General features: G+C 47.1%; 1 protein-coding gene across 8 annotated transcripts in view; it reads right to left on the bottom strand.

Annotated features, from left to right (window-relative positions):
- Positions 1–14,969, bottom strand: part of HIVEP3 (HIVEP zinc finger 3) — a 430,983-nt gene that overhangs the window by 284,931 nt on the left and 131,083 nt on the right. The gene's annotated exons all lie outside the window — the stretch shown is intronic.

The raw sequence follows: 14,969 nt of genomic DNA, 5'->3' as shown, positions 1-14,969 counted from the left end.
AATCCCTTGCACTGCTACAGGCTGGTGACCGACTGGCTAAGCAGCAGTTCTGCAGAAAAGGACCTGGGGATTACAGTGGATGAGAAGCTGGAAATGAGTCAGCAGTGTGCCCCTGTGCCAAGAAGGCTAATGGCATTTTGGGCTGTACAAGTAGGATCATTGCCAGCAGATCGAGGGAAGTGATTATTCCCCTCTATTTTGCACTAGTGAGGCCACACCTGGAGTACTGTGTCCAGTTTTGGGCCCCCCACTATAGAAAAGATGTGGATAAATTGGAGAGAGTCCAGCGGAGGGCAACGAAAATGATCAGGGGTCTGGAGCACATGACTTATGAGAAGAGGCTGAGGGAACTGGGATTGTTTAGTCTGCAGAAGAGAAGAATGAGGGGGATTTGATAGCAGCCTTCAACTACCTGAAGCAGGTTTCCAAAGAAGATGGAGCTAGGCTGTTCTCAGTGGTGGCAGATGACAGAACAAGGAGCAATGGTCTCAAGTTGCAGTGGGGGAGGTTTAGGTTGGATATTAGGAAACACTATTTCACTAGGAGGGCGGTGAAGCACTGGAATGGGTTCCCTAGGGAGATGGTGGAATCTCCTTCCTTAGAGGTTTTTAAGGCCTGGCTTGACAAAGCCCTGGCTGGGATGATTTAGTTGGTGTTGGTCCTGCTTTGAGCAGGGGATTGAACTAGATACCTCTTGAGGTCTCTTCCAACCCTGATATTCTATGATTCATCTCTACTCCCCAGACAAGTGTGGTTAGGTAAGTAGCTACTGCTAGGCAGCATGGCTTCTTTAAAAGTCTTTCATGGCAATAATGTCAAAAAGAACAGGAAAGAAGTTGCTCCTCATGTGAGGACATCCGAGCATGCTCAGTGCATCTCCTGAAAATATACCTGTAAGGCTGACTGCTACATGGAGTCTGTGACTCCTTTGCAGGGAGGGCAGTAGTCTGCAGTGGCTGCAGAGATACTCCACATCTGCTACTGAGGTGGAAGTCACTCCTCAAAATAGGCAGCAACCAAGGGCAGCACAGGGCCCTAATCAATGCTTTTCAAAAAGCACCTATCATCTTCTTCCCTTTGAAGTCTGAAGTCAGGTTTGAACAACTTGAAATGCATTTATTCAAGTTTAATTTTTCCATGCACATTGACTTAAGAAGCAAAAAGTTTTCACAAGAATCATACGATTCAAGCCAAAGTTCCTTCGAAAATACTCCTGTCCAAGGCATCAGGTTGCTACTAGAGTCTGATCTCAACTGCCAGCTTTTCCTGCAGGGATGTATAGTAGGAAATTTCCACACAGTATCATACAAATGACACCAGACCTTATTTTATCCCCTGCTTGCCTATTTTGCTTTCAGGTTTAGTATCAAACTCTAGAACATTTGGTCCATTAAAGAACAAGAAAATCTAGGAAATAGACTGAAATAATTCCCAGATACAAACACGGCAGGGAGGGAAAACACACACAGGCAGGCCCCCGCCCCGTTCCTCATCTGGAGTATTTTCCCTTCTGCTGCTGGAATTTATTCAGGTTTAGGATTAATTTTGGCTGGTGGGTAACTCTGCAATTATGGTGTCTATTTAAAAAAAGGAAACTGCTTGCTCAATAAGACCCTGTTGTACCCAGGACTTGATAAACATGCCTTTCCTGAAAAACACCACGCACCATAGGGCAAGCAAAATAAAGAGACCATAATGGGTTCGAAAGTGCTGGATCTAGACTCTCTCATTCAGAACAGGAATATTTTATACTGTAACCATTGTTCCATTCGTACGTGATAGCATTTCTAAACTAGAATTCCCACAGATCCCTGCCCTGGTTAAGGAATCCTGAGACGCAGCTAAGTGCTATTATCTAATACTACAGTATTATGATATTTATAGTGTGCCAGAGGCTTCACAGAACAGATATAAAGACAGAGTCTCTGCCCCAAAGAAAGGAGGCCCAGATCCACAGAGGTATTTAGGCTCCTAACTTCCATCGAAATCAATAGAAATTAAGGGCCTAAAGACCTTTGTGGATCTGGGCCTGACAGTCTAAAAACCCAGATTCACCAGTGCGCTCCAGCTGCTTTGCGTCACCTAGCCAGGTTTATGGCTGCTTTGTATCACCAGCACAAAGCAGCTGGAGCACATTGGTGAATCTGGTCTTACTGTAATGGGAGCAACAAACAATCAGGATAGGAGGGGAGGAGGAACCTGGGCCATAGTAAGAAGAACAGATGGTTACTCAGTTATGCACACATATGCGTTCCGTTTAAGTTATTATTCGGGTTTCTTTAACTCACTTCTTGTAGGCAACTCTGAAGATGGGAGGGTTAGGAGTGCCTTGAATATAGAGAGAAAGGAATTCAAAAGGGGGTGTCCTTCATAAGGGGAAAATGGGACAGAGCATTGAGACAGGAGCAAATGAAAGGACTGAAGGGGGTGTCATCTGGCATCACTGGCAGAGAGGAGGGAGACATGGTCAGTAAGTCTCTGCTGTAAAGCTGGGGTCTGATGTTCAGTTTTTGTAATGAATGAAGAATAAACTGTTGGGTAAGTGACACATCTTTATGTGCCATGAGCCACAGGTAGGAAATCACACTGGCCTTACAGACAAGTCTTCTTATCGTCCTTCTGAGAGACTCAGCAGGAAGATTTCAACAACTACAATTAATACTGTTTACACTACAGTACCACACAAAGCGTGTCTGGAACTCTACAGATATGCCCTGCCCTGAAGATTTTTTTTCATCTTTGGGTGGTAAGATCACCAGTGGAGGATGGCAAGGATACAGCCTACAAGCAGAGGGCTCAGGCAACGAGTGGCATAGTTCGTTACTCCCGTGTTTGTTCGCTTTATTTATACAAACGATCTCCAACTGTTGCAAGAGCTCTTCAGTGCAGGGACTGTGTGTTCCTTTCAAGATCCACAAGTCCTACACGTGTCTATCACCGCATGGAGTTTGGGGGAATTCTGCACCACTGTGCATGTGCAGAGAGGTAAATCAGGGCTGGGGATGCCCTGGCCAGTGGCTCCTGCCCTGCGCTGGGCTCAGCTGCTAGTCCCGGCTGGGCTGGGGGCGGGGGAGGATGGGATTTCCTCTTCCCCTGCAAGGAGTGGCCTGGGCCAGGTCAGACCCACCCCCAGAAACCTCCCCCAGTTGAGCACCCCCTTTTGCTTCCTGCCCCCATCGCTCTTCAGCCGCGGTGGGGAGGGTCACTATACTATCCACCCAAACCCTGTGCAGCTGGAGCCTCACCGCCTGCACCCAGAACCCCCCCACTGAACCCCCCACCTGAACCCCCACCCGCTGAGCCTCACTGCCTGCATCTGGAGCTCCGCTGAACCTGGACCCCTCACTGATGCCCCTCCTCACCCAGACCACCCCTCCCCACTAAGCTTCCTACACTCAAACCCCCATCCCAGTGAGCCCCACCCCCCTGCACCATCCCAATGAGCTACCCGCACCCAGACCCCCACACCTCCAAGTCCCATTTCCCCAGCACCCTTGACACACCCCCCCCCCCCGCAGAGTCCCCAACAGTCAGACCCCTCTGCCGAGCCCCAACCACCTTTACCTACACCCCCCTGTACCTGGAACCCACCAACGAGTCCCTGTGCATCCACATCCCCCAGTGAGCCGCCCGCACCCAGATTGCCCCACCCAGAACCCTTTCACCCCACATCTGGATCTCCCCAAACTAAGCCCCTCCACACTTGAATCCTACCTGGTGCACCTAGCGCAGAGGGACAGGGCCCCGGGGTGTTTCTGGGGCAGGCCCAGCCCCTGCACTGTGTCAGGGTCGGGTGCAGCCTCATTGCTGAGTCCCTGTCCCCGGGGGTGGGGGGTGCTGCAGGGTGATCTCCCACCTCTGTGCAGCAGCCAGTGGCCTTTGCTCCCCACTGGATTGCTGGAGCCTCCATATTTATTTATTGACAAATACACTTTGCAGAATTTTAAAATCTTGTGTGCAGAATTTTTAATTGTTTGGCACAGAATTCCCTCAGGAGTAATATATGCATCTCACCCAGTGCATCAAATGTCCCAACAACAACTATGCAGGTGAAATCAGACAATCATTATGCTCTTGACTGAACTCGCATAGAAAAGAGATAAAAGACAAAAACACGCTGTCACCCATGGGCGAACACTTTTCACAAAGCAATCACTCCGTCTGACTCAGTCCTCATCCTCAATGGAAACCTGCACACGACCCTCCCAAGCTCTACCTGGGAACTCAAATTCATAACTCTGTTGGACACTTGAAACTACGGACGTCACAGAGACAATGGTTTTATGGCCCATACTATAGAGTCATTCTTAGTTCCTGACTTAGCCCTGGGCTACAGACCCATATTACTATTGTTTTAATTATTTCCCCAACTCCATTCAAATCCTAGAAAAAAAACAGGTTTGCGCCAATGAGCCAACGTCCACCATTGACCCAGCCTCCCAGCCTCCCTCTGCACATCCCCACCGGCACCATCCTCCATCACCCCAACCTCCCACCCTCCCGCTGCACGTCCCCACCCCCACAGGGACCATCCTCCCTCCCCCAGCACATCCCACCCCCGCAGCCGTCCTCCCTCCCCCAGCACATCCCCATCCCTACACCCAACGTCCTCCCTCATCCCAGCCTCCCTCTGCACATCCCCACCCCCAACATCCTCCATCGCCCCAACCTCCCACCCTCCTGCTGCACATCCCCACCCCCACAGCCAATGTCCTCCCTCCTCCCAGCCTCCTACCCTCCCTCTGCACATCCCCACCCCCAACATCCTCCATCGCCCCAACCTCCCACCCTCCCTCTGCACATCCCCACCCCCAACATCCTCCATCGCCCCAACCTCCCACCCTCCCTCTGCACATCCCCACCCCCACAGCCAATGTCCTCCCTCGTCCCAGCCTCCCACCCTCCCTCTGCACATCCCCACCCCCGCACCCAACATCCTCCCTCCCCCAGCCTCCTACCCTCCCTCTGCACATCCCCACTCTTGCCATCTCTTCTGGCAGCCACAGCCTTAGTCCCTGGATTCCCAGTAGCTGCTCTTGGCCCAGTAGGGGAGTGCTCCTGCTTCCAGAGTGGTTGGAGGGGGGCACACACTGTCCCCATGTATGCTGCTGCCACTTTCCTGGGCTCTTTCACACTTCCCTCCCCACAAATGTGCCTGCTAGCTGCCCCAGCAGTCGCAGACCCCAACTCTGGTCTCCTGGGAGCAGTTCCAGCCCCTAGTCCTAGTGATTTAGCTCCTTAGTATTTTTCAGTCCCTGCCCTTTATCCAATCTCCTCCTCAGTTAGCCCCATTTTCTCAGCCTCCCTCCAAAACAATCTCCCAGCCCTCACTCAAAAGCAGCCCAGAGTCTGGAACCACTGTCCTCTACAGGCATCTAGGGCTGTAAAGGCCTGTTCCCTCCTCCTGGACCTGCTCTTCTCTCCTCTCCTTCCTGGAGAAAAGTGAGTCTTTCTTAAAGAGCCACTCCTCCTAGGAAATGGATAGTGGGCTCCACCCCACATGGTGCTTGTCTGAGGGGAGAGTCCACAAGACCCCAAAGTCCTGGCAGCTTAGGTCTGACTTCTGTAGTTTCTAATTCAATTTTTCAGTGACAGCCCAATTGGCTTGAAAGCCAGTCTGTCTGGGACAGGTTACGCTCGGGAGTTTAATTAGGTCTTTTCTCGCCAGATGAGTGGGAGACTTGCCCACAAAGCCTCTAGCTGCCTGGGTGATACCCCCCCACACACGTCTCTCTGCACGTTTTGTGTGTGAGAATTCTTTTGTGAAACGTAATGCAGATTGGAAACTGACAATTTGTTTACTTAATCAGATGCAGAGTGATTCTATGGCTGTGGAAAGGTTTCTATTCCAAGCAGTCAGACAGTAATTAACCGGCATGACCCACACACCCTCAATTACAGCAGGTCTACACAAGCATCTGTTTACCAGGCCAGTTAACTAGCAATTATGGAACCTTTCACTGAAGCTTCAAACCAGCAAGCTCTTTAAAAATATTCTGTTTCCTTGCAAAAGTAAGATGAGTCCATTATCCCACTTACCTGAGTCTGTTCATTAAACAGCCACTGCCAAACCTAGGGAAACTTTCCTAATAGTTTAGCCAAACCCTATTAAAGTACCTGCAGTTGTTTAGTATTAACCCAGTTTACCCAGATCTTCTTGGGCTGGGATGCTGAAGATCTTAGCAGCTAAGCAGAGATAGGCTAGGCCTATACTTGATTGGGAAACCTCCAAAGATAACCAAGGGTGCAGTGGAAGTGGTTTGGTGATTCAGTAAAGGGTGCACTGCTCTCTATTCTCAGTCAGTGTTGACCCACTGCTTCAGCATGGTGCTAAAGACAGCACTGGTGGAGGTACAATTTGAGATTTGTTTATAAAGCCCTAGATGGCTAGGGTGCTGGGTATTTAGGAGACGTCTTTCTCCCATTTGCCGTCATGACCACTGAAATGAGCTAGGGAGCTCGACTCAACAGTACCTAAACATCAAGGGGCTGGGATAGAAAAGTGCTCTTGGCTAGAACTGGGTTGTTTCGAAGGCCCAACAAAGCTAGAGTATATTTTCCTGTAGGGCTTGGGGCTTTTTTTTCAGTCATTTGACTGCAGGATGTTGTTTCAGGGGAGAGCCCTTTCTGGGAGCTTTGTAGCTTTGATTAAATATTGTGTATATGGTCAGAGAAATGTTGAGAAGGTGCATTGTTATAAACCTATGTACATAAATGTGTAACTCTCTCACAGGGTGAAAGGGGCTGGATTGAAAGCCCTGAAGACTAAGGGCCAAATTCAGATGCTTTGAGTAAGTCTAATTGTCACAGCTGCTAGAGCAACATTGACACTGGGGCTTCCAGGAATGCTAGTCACGATATAAACTGATGTAATTTATACCTACTTCCAATCCTTTCCGCAGGTAAATAACACCAATTTAGACTGGGACTTTCTTCTGCCTGGTCTACACTAGAAAAGGCATGGTGGTATAGTATAAACCAGTTCCCTAATCAAAATAAGCTACATCAGCAAAAACACTTCTTTGCCAATATAACTGCATCTAGACCAGGACTCGTCAATATAAAAATGTAACTAAAAAAAAAAAAATCAACTCCCTAAGCAACATTACTACACTGGCAAAACTTTTAATTTTAGAGTTGGCCTTCAGCTCACACCCAGCTATAATCCTTCCCTAGCACCTCTGAATTTGGCCAGTGAATCAGCGGGAGTCAGAGCAGGTGTACCATACACCCTGAGGAGCCGAGTGGAAATTAGACAAACACTATTTTCATGGAAAGTAATGTGGGATATTGAAGTCCATGAAGAGTAACATTTTCAAAAGTCGCTTAGGCCAAGATTTTTAAAGGTATTTAGGTGTTGCTGCACTCTGCGTTGTAATGCCTAACTGATTTGGGAGTCTAAATCTCATTTGTAAAATGATTAAGGCACTTATGATCATAGAATATGAGGGTTGGAAGGGACCTCAGGAGATCATCTAGTCCAACCCCCAGCTCAAAGCAGGACCAATCCCCAGACAGATTTTTTTAACCCCTGAAGTTCCCTAAGTGGCCCCCTCAAGGATTGAACTCACAACCATAGGTTTAGTAGGCCAATGCTCAAACCATTGAGCTATCCCTCCCCCCAAACTGGAAGGGACCTTGAAAGGTCATTGAGTCCAGCCCCCTGCCTTCACTAGCAGGACCAAGTACTGATTTTGCCCCAGCTCCCTAAGTGGCCCCCTCATGGATTGAACTCACAACCCTGGGTTTAGCAGGCCAATGCTCAAACCACTGAGCTATCCCTATATCCCATTGATCCTATATCCCATTGATTGTCAGTTGGATTTTGGCTTGTAAGTGACTGATTCCCTTTTCAAAATGAGATTTAGGGTCCTAAGTCAGTTAGGCATTGCAACATTGAGCACCACAATGCCAAACTACCTTTACAAATCTGGGCCTTAGTTACTTAGGTGTCTAAGTCACGCTCAGAGTCAATGGCCCTTAGGTTCCCAAGGGCCAGGTATGTAGTCACCTAAAGAAACTCATAGGCACCTAGTGGGATAACCTGCCTACGTAGGTTAAGCGCCTAACTTCTATTAGAAATCAGTGGGAATTAGGCTTATAACTCATGTAGGCTGCTTTGAAAATCCCCCCAGGTGCTTGTCTGCTGCATCGTTAGGAAATCTGTCTCCTTAAATCACTTTTGAAAATGGGACTTGGGGAGCTCCTAAGTCACTTAGGTCCAGATGTTCAGAGGAAGCGAGGCATCTGGTTCCCACTGAAATCAACAGGAGCTAGGCACATAACTACCTTTGAGGATCTGGGTCTTAGTTGCCTTTTAAAATGTTACCTTTCGCCTATAAACTGAGTAGAACTCAAGTTTTCAACAGCACCTTGGAATAAGAGGCTGAGTTGACACTTCCAGGGCCTAAACTTGTAGTTCTATGGAAGCCAGTCATTTCCGACCAGGAACACACGTCTCTCTGATACCATGGAAGAGTTTTTTTTTAAAATATGCATTAAATGGGGAGTGGCTGTGGCTTGTGCACTGGGCAATGAATGACACATGCACTCAAAGTGCTTTAACACCACATTTCTCCACACTCAGTTGGAATGTAACGTGTTGACGTTTTTGTGCTGAAATTGTCACAAAAATTGCTGATAATGTTAAAACATGCAATGATTGAGGGTTAGCCATCCAAATGCATTATTTTTGCTAAAAAAATAAGTGTCAAAATTAAGCCCATTTAGCTGTCAGCTGCAAAGATTCCATTAAGCATAAAAATTTCTCTACCATGGCAGGCAGACAGCCAGAGAGATCAACAGATTTATTAGCTAGACAGGCAGACACATGAACATCTTGGTGTCAAAAAATGTGTCTGCAAAGTAGCAGATGTGGGGACCCAAAGTCCGTCACAATGCAGCAGCCTAATTACAATAATGTCTTGAAGGCCACTCAAAGGAAACAAAAAGTGCTGCCCGGTCTGGGCAGTCAGGAAATGATGGTAAATGGCCCCCTTCTTTCTATGGGCACAGCCCACACCCAGGAAAATTAATCTGTTACATTTAGTGCAGCCCCCCAATCATGTTATGCCAGAAGAAAAGGCCATAAAACAGGTAAATGTCACAGAGGGAGCTGTACTTGGATAAAGAATACAGAGCAGCTGTAGACTTAAGCACATCTTCTCAGACCACAGCAGGGCATTAAACTTAACTTGGCTCACCTGGTGCCACACAGAAGCACTGTGAACTCATTCTTCTGCAAAAGAGCCTCTTGTTGCACACCAAGGAGTAGGGCACGTGACCAGGATTCAAGAGACCTGTGTTCTATTCTTGGCCCTGCCATTCACTCATTGTCTGCATTTCCACTCTGTCAGTTTCCCTATCTGTAGAAGCGGGATAACTGATATTCACCTGCCTTTGTGATACACTTTGAGATCAATGGGTAAAAAGTGCTAATTACCATTATCATTGATATTAAAAGGAGGGTGAAGGAACAAGAGGCTGTAATTATAAAAGATCCCAGAGCAATGCTCTCAAGCAATGCAGCTTAGGGTGTTATGACGGTGTTTAATGCCATTAGCACAGAACAGTGTAGCTGGCTGTATCTCTGTGTGTGTGCTATTTTCCACTGCATGCATCCGATGAAGTGAGCTGTAGCCCACGAAAGCTTATGCTCTAATAAATGTGTTAGTCTCTAAGGTGCCACAAGTACTCCTGTTCTTTTTGTGGATACAGACTAACGCGGCTGCTTCTCTGAAACCTACTATTATATATGTATGAGAAAGGTTCAAGATGGCTGTGAGGTTACAAAAAAAGGGGAACAGGGTTTGATTGAAATTCTGACAGAAGACTGAAGAAAAAGATGGATGAGGAGGAATCGACTGATTGCTAAATAACCCTAGTCCGTTAATGTGCGAGTAGTGCCTTTATTTCTACATTCCCCGCCCCCACACACAAATGCAGTCAGTTGCCACAAAACTAACTGTACAATGAATCAATGCCAAAGAAAAAAGAAAAGCACCCTTTATTCGTGGTATCTCATATCAATGGACACTTTATAAATAAGGCACATGGTTTCAAAATTTAAAAGCTGCAGGAAAAAAAAACCATCTATCCATTAACGCTTCCATAACTTCTTATTTGAGTTGGCTAGAAGTCTCTGTTGGGACCACCTGTGGAAGCATGGCAGGTGTGGAAATGTTCGCTGCAAAGGGCATAATTAAGATAGTTTGCTAACCAGGAGTCTGGTTAGCTTTGGATATTACAGGAGTCGGCAACCTTTCAGAAGTGGTGTGCCGAGTCTTCATTTATTCACTTTAATTTAAGGTTTCGCGTGCCGGTAATACATGTTAACGTTTTTTAGAAGGTCTCTCTATAAGTCTGGGAGGGGGAGTGTGGAGGTGCAGGGCAGAGGGCTGGGGATGTGTGGAGGTGCAGGGCAGAAGGCTGGGTGTTGGAGGCGACTCGAGGTCAGGGCAGAGGGCTGGGGGGGGGGTGTGGAGGTGCAGGGCAGAAGGCAGGGTGTTGGGGGGAGGTCAGGGCAGAGGGCTGGGGGGGGTGTGTGGAGGTGCAGGGCAGAAGGCAGGGTGTTGGGGGGAGGTCAGGGCAGAGGGCTGGGGGGTGTGTGTGGAGGTGCAGGGCAGAAGGCAGGGTGTTGGGGGGAGGTCAGGGCAGAGGGCTGGGGGTGTGTGTGGAGGTGCAGGGCAGAAGGCAGGGTGTTGGGGGGAGGTCAGGGCAGAGGGCTGGGGGTGTGTGTGGAGGTGCAGGGCAGAAGGCAGGGTGTTGGGGGGAGGTCAGGGCAGAGGGCTGGGGTGTGTGTGTGGGGGGATGCAGGGCAGAGGGCTGGGGTGCTTGGCTCGTGGGGGTGCTCCGAGCCCCCTGCGCTGAGCGGCTCATGGCAGGGGGCTGGGAGGGATATGCCCAGTTCCACCCCCTTCCCCCAGGCCCGTCCCTACCTCTCTCTGCCCCCTCTATGGAGCAGCGAACACGCTGCCGCTCGGCTCTGCTCTGCTCCGCTCCCCCTCGCAAGGGCCATCACCGGCAGGGAGAGGGAGAGGAATGGGGAGGGGCAGGAAAGTACCACGCTGTGGGAAGAAGCGGGGGGGGGAGGAAGCTTCTGCCTCCCCCAGGACCAAGCTTCTGCCTCCTGCCCCCGCAGGGGAGAGCGGTGGGGGGGGGGCAGAGGGGGGGGAGTGAGCTGAGTGGGGCTGGGGTCCGGGACCGCGGCAGGGAGCTGCATGCCACTCAAAATCGGCTCATGTGCCATGTTTGGCACGTGTGCCGTAGGTTGCCGAGCCCTGGGATATTAGCAAATCAAAGTCTATTACTACAGAGTCCAACCCTTCCCCACCCCCAATGCTGGAGAGGCCAGTGGGGGTGGGAATTCTTGTCACATAATCAATGCGAGTGTTATAGTTTAGGCCCAAGATTTAACTTTCCTACTATTGTTATAACTTTGTGGTTTTAATGTCCTCCACATTCTACAAAAAGAACAGGAGTACTTGTGGCACCTTAGAGACTAAAATTTATTAGAGCATAATTTGTTAGTCTCTAAGGAGCCACAAGTACTCCTGTTCTTTTTGCGGATACAGACTAACACGGCTGCTACTCTGAAACCTCCACATTCTAAGGGCCACAGTTTTGGAAGATGGGACAATGGATTTGTCTGCTAAAATACACATACAGTTATGATACAGACAAAAAAAGGATCATGCTTTTAAGAGAGAATTAAACACATTAACCCTATAAAAATAAAGCTGTTTTCAGGTGCCTTTACATCACTTTTAAGTGCTTTGGCCTCATCTTTACATTATTTTATTCTTTCATGTTTTCTTCTACTAGCTTTATAAAGCAAATAAATACACCCCTCTTTTGCAGGACTGAGGATATAATTACAGCCTGTACTTGCTACACATTTTAATTTTTTCAGGTTATTTTAATGATTTTGGCTCATAGAGGGCCAGTCCTTGGTTTTACAGGATTTCCTAGGAGAGCGGTTTTCAACCTATTTACCATTGTGGGCCACATATGCAGCTCTCTCTGTATGTTATGTGGGCTACACTCACACAATATATAGACTACCTGTATGGCCCTGGGGATGTCACATGGGCTGCAGCTGTACGCTGATTGGGCCACAAGTGTCCCTCGGGTTGAGAACCACTGTTCTGGTGAATACACTGGCAGCACAGTGTGTGGTATTTATCAGCAAAGATGTCTAGCAGATGTGATGGAACACTAACACCTTGACAATTTGTGGCCAAGATTCCTCAGCACCATTTGCAACAGCATGAGTTGTTTGTCATTTTACCTTCTTTTTTTTTTTAGGTCCCAGAGCCTGAAGATATAGTAGAAAAGGACAACAAAACACTAGGAAAGTGTGAAAAAAACCTCATACCACTTTTTTCAGACAAACAAGCCAGCTTTATGTTATGAGAGCAGGAATCAAACAATGTTCCAAAAGAGCAGGATTCTGAATACTGTGACAGCAAATTCAGAGATAGTTTTTAATCTAGTCTGAAATTAGCAGATAACAACATAAGAACATAGGAACAGCCATACTAGGTCAGACCAAAGCTCCATCAAGCCCAGTATCCTGTCCTCTGACAGTGGGCAATGGCAGGTGCCCCAAAGGGACTGAACAGGTTATCATCAAGTGATCCATCTCCTGTCACCCAATCCCAGCTTCTGGCAAACAGAGGCTAGGGACACCATCCCTGCCCATCCTGGCTAATAGCCATTGATGGACCTATCCTCCATGAATCCATCTAGCTCCCTTTTGAACCGCATTATAGTATTGGCCTTCACAACACCCTCTAGCAAGGAGTTCCAGAAGTCGACAGTGCGTTGCGTGAAAAAATACTTTCTTGTGTTTGTTTTAAACCTGCTACCTATTAATTTCTTTTGGTGGCCCCTTGTTCTTGTATTATGAGAAGGAGTAAATAACACTTCCTTATTTACTTTCTCTATACCACTCATGATTTTATAGACCTCTATCATATCCCCCCTTAGTCACCTCTTTTCCAAGCTGAAAAGTCCCAGTCTTATTAATCTCTCCTCATACGGAAGCCGTTCTATACCCCTAAGCATTTTTGTTGCCCTTCTCTGAACCTTTTCCAATTCCAATATAACTTTTTTGAGATGGGGCGACCACATCTGCACTCAGTATTCAAGGTGTGGGTCTACCATGGGTTTATGTAGAGGCAATGTGATATTTTCTATCTTATCTATCTATCCCTTTCTTGATGATTCCCAACATTCTGTTTGCTTTTTTGACTGCTGCTGCACATTGAGTGGATGTTTTCAGAGAACTATCCACAGTGACTCCAAGATCTCTTTCTTGAGTGGTAACAGCTAATTTAGACCCCATCATTGTATATGTATAGTTAGGATTATGTTTTCCAATGTGCATTACTTTGCATTTATCAACATTAAATTTCATCTGAAATTTTGTTACTCAGTCATCCAGTTTTGTGAGATCCTTTTGTAGATCTTCACAGTCTGCCTGGGACTTAACTATCTTGAGTAGTTTTGTATCCTCTACAAATTTTGCCACCTCACTGTTTACCTCTTTTTCCAGATCATTTATGAATACGTTGAATAGGACTGGGCCCACTATAGATCCCTGGGGGACACCACTATTTACCTCTCTCCATTCTGAAAATGGACTATTTATTCCTACCCTTTGTTCCCTATCTTTTAACCAATTACCTTCCCTCTTATCCCAGGACTGCTTATTTTGCTTAAGAGCCTTTGGTGAGGGACCTTGTCAAAGGCTTTCTGAAAATCTAAATACACTATATTCACTGGATCTCCTTTGTCTGCATGCTTGTTGACCCCCTCAAAGAATTCTAGTAGATTGGTGAGGCATGATTTCCATTTACAAAAACCATGTTGACTATTTCCCAACACATTATGTTCATCTCTGTGTCTGACAATTTTGTTCTTTGCGATAGTTTCAACCAATTTGCCTGATACTGAAGTGAGGCTTACCGGCCTGTAATTGCCAGGGTCACCTCTGGAGCCCTTTTTAAAAATTGGCATTACATTAGCTATCCTCCAGTCATTTGGTACATAATAAAATAAATGATATACAAAATAAAATCTCAGCACAACTTCCTCAACTCTTTGATGTTGTGAAACAAATACAGGTTTAGGACCTGATCCTGTAAACACTGACTAATGGGTGTAGGTGCAACAGTGAGTTGTTCCATTGACTTGCATGGGATTGCTCACGGTAGTAACCACAATTTGTAGCCGATATTTTCAGGATCAGGACGTTAGGATTTAATATTAGTTTTACTATTGATCTTGTAAAGAAATCTTTCTTTGCCTTTTTAACTAAACGAAAGTGACAGTGAAGTATGTCTTGCTAGGTGGATTGTGGAGAGGTTTACCTTGCCACTACTTTTCTGCAGTGTCTGAGTGCAGCATTTCTCTCTCTACCAACTGTGCTTTTTTCAGTGTGGCACAGCATGCTTGCTGGATTTTTCACCTGCAAGCTTTAACCCCTTTCCCTGCAATGCTCAACTGGGGCTTGTGTTCTGCTGTATCACCAGCTCTTCAAACTGACAAATGTAACATGAGGCAGCGTCAGTCATGTTTTGCATGGGTACCTGCCACACTGAGCAGCCCCTGTGTGCATGCACTGCCCAGAGTAGGGTAGCTTTGTTCCTGTTTTCTTCTTTGTTGTCATAAATATCCCTGCAGATGTCACTGATAATGCCAATGCTGTTCTGGGAAGAGGTCTGGTAATTAATTTGTGCTCCCGCTGCTGGCTAGTGGTTCTGTAGCTGCAGAAAAGCTACACTGAATTACATTAACAAAAAGCGGCTAGTATCCTTACTATTGGTCGTAGTATTGCCAACCCTAACGGCCAGTCTGCCCTGCTTGTATAAATCAGCCAGGTTCAAAACTCTTTGAACAGACACAAAAATGTCATGCGATGGGCTTACAATGAGTTAGCTTTATAAATAAATGATCCATATTTG

This window comes from Chrysemys picta, chromosome 23, assembly GCF_011386835.1.
Source record: "Chrysemys picta bellii isolate R12L10 chromosome 23, ASM1138683v2, whole genome shotgun sequence".
NCBI lineage: Eukaryota > Metazoa > Chordata > Testudines > Emydidae > Chrysemys > Chrysemys picta.
The sequence above is the reverse complement of the archived record's forward strand: the minus strand, read 5'-3'. Positions and strand labels throughout refer to the sequence as shown.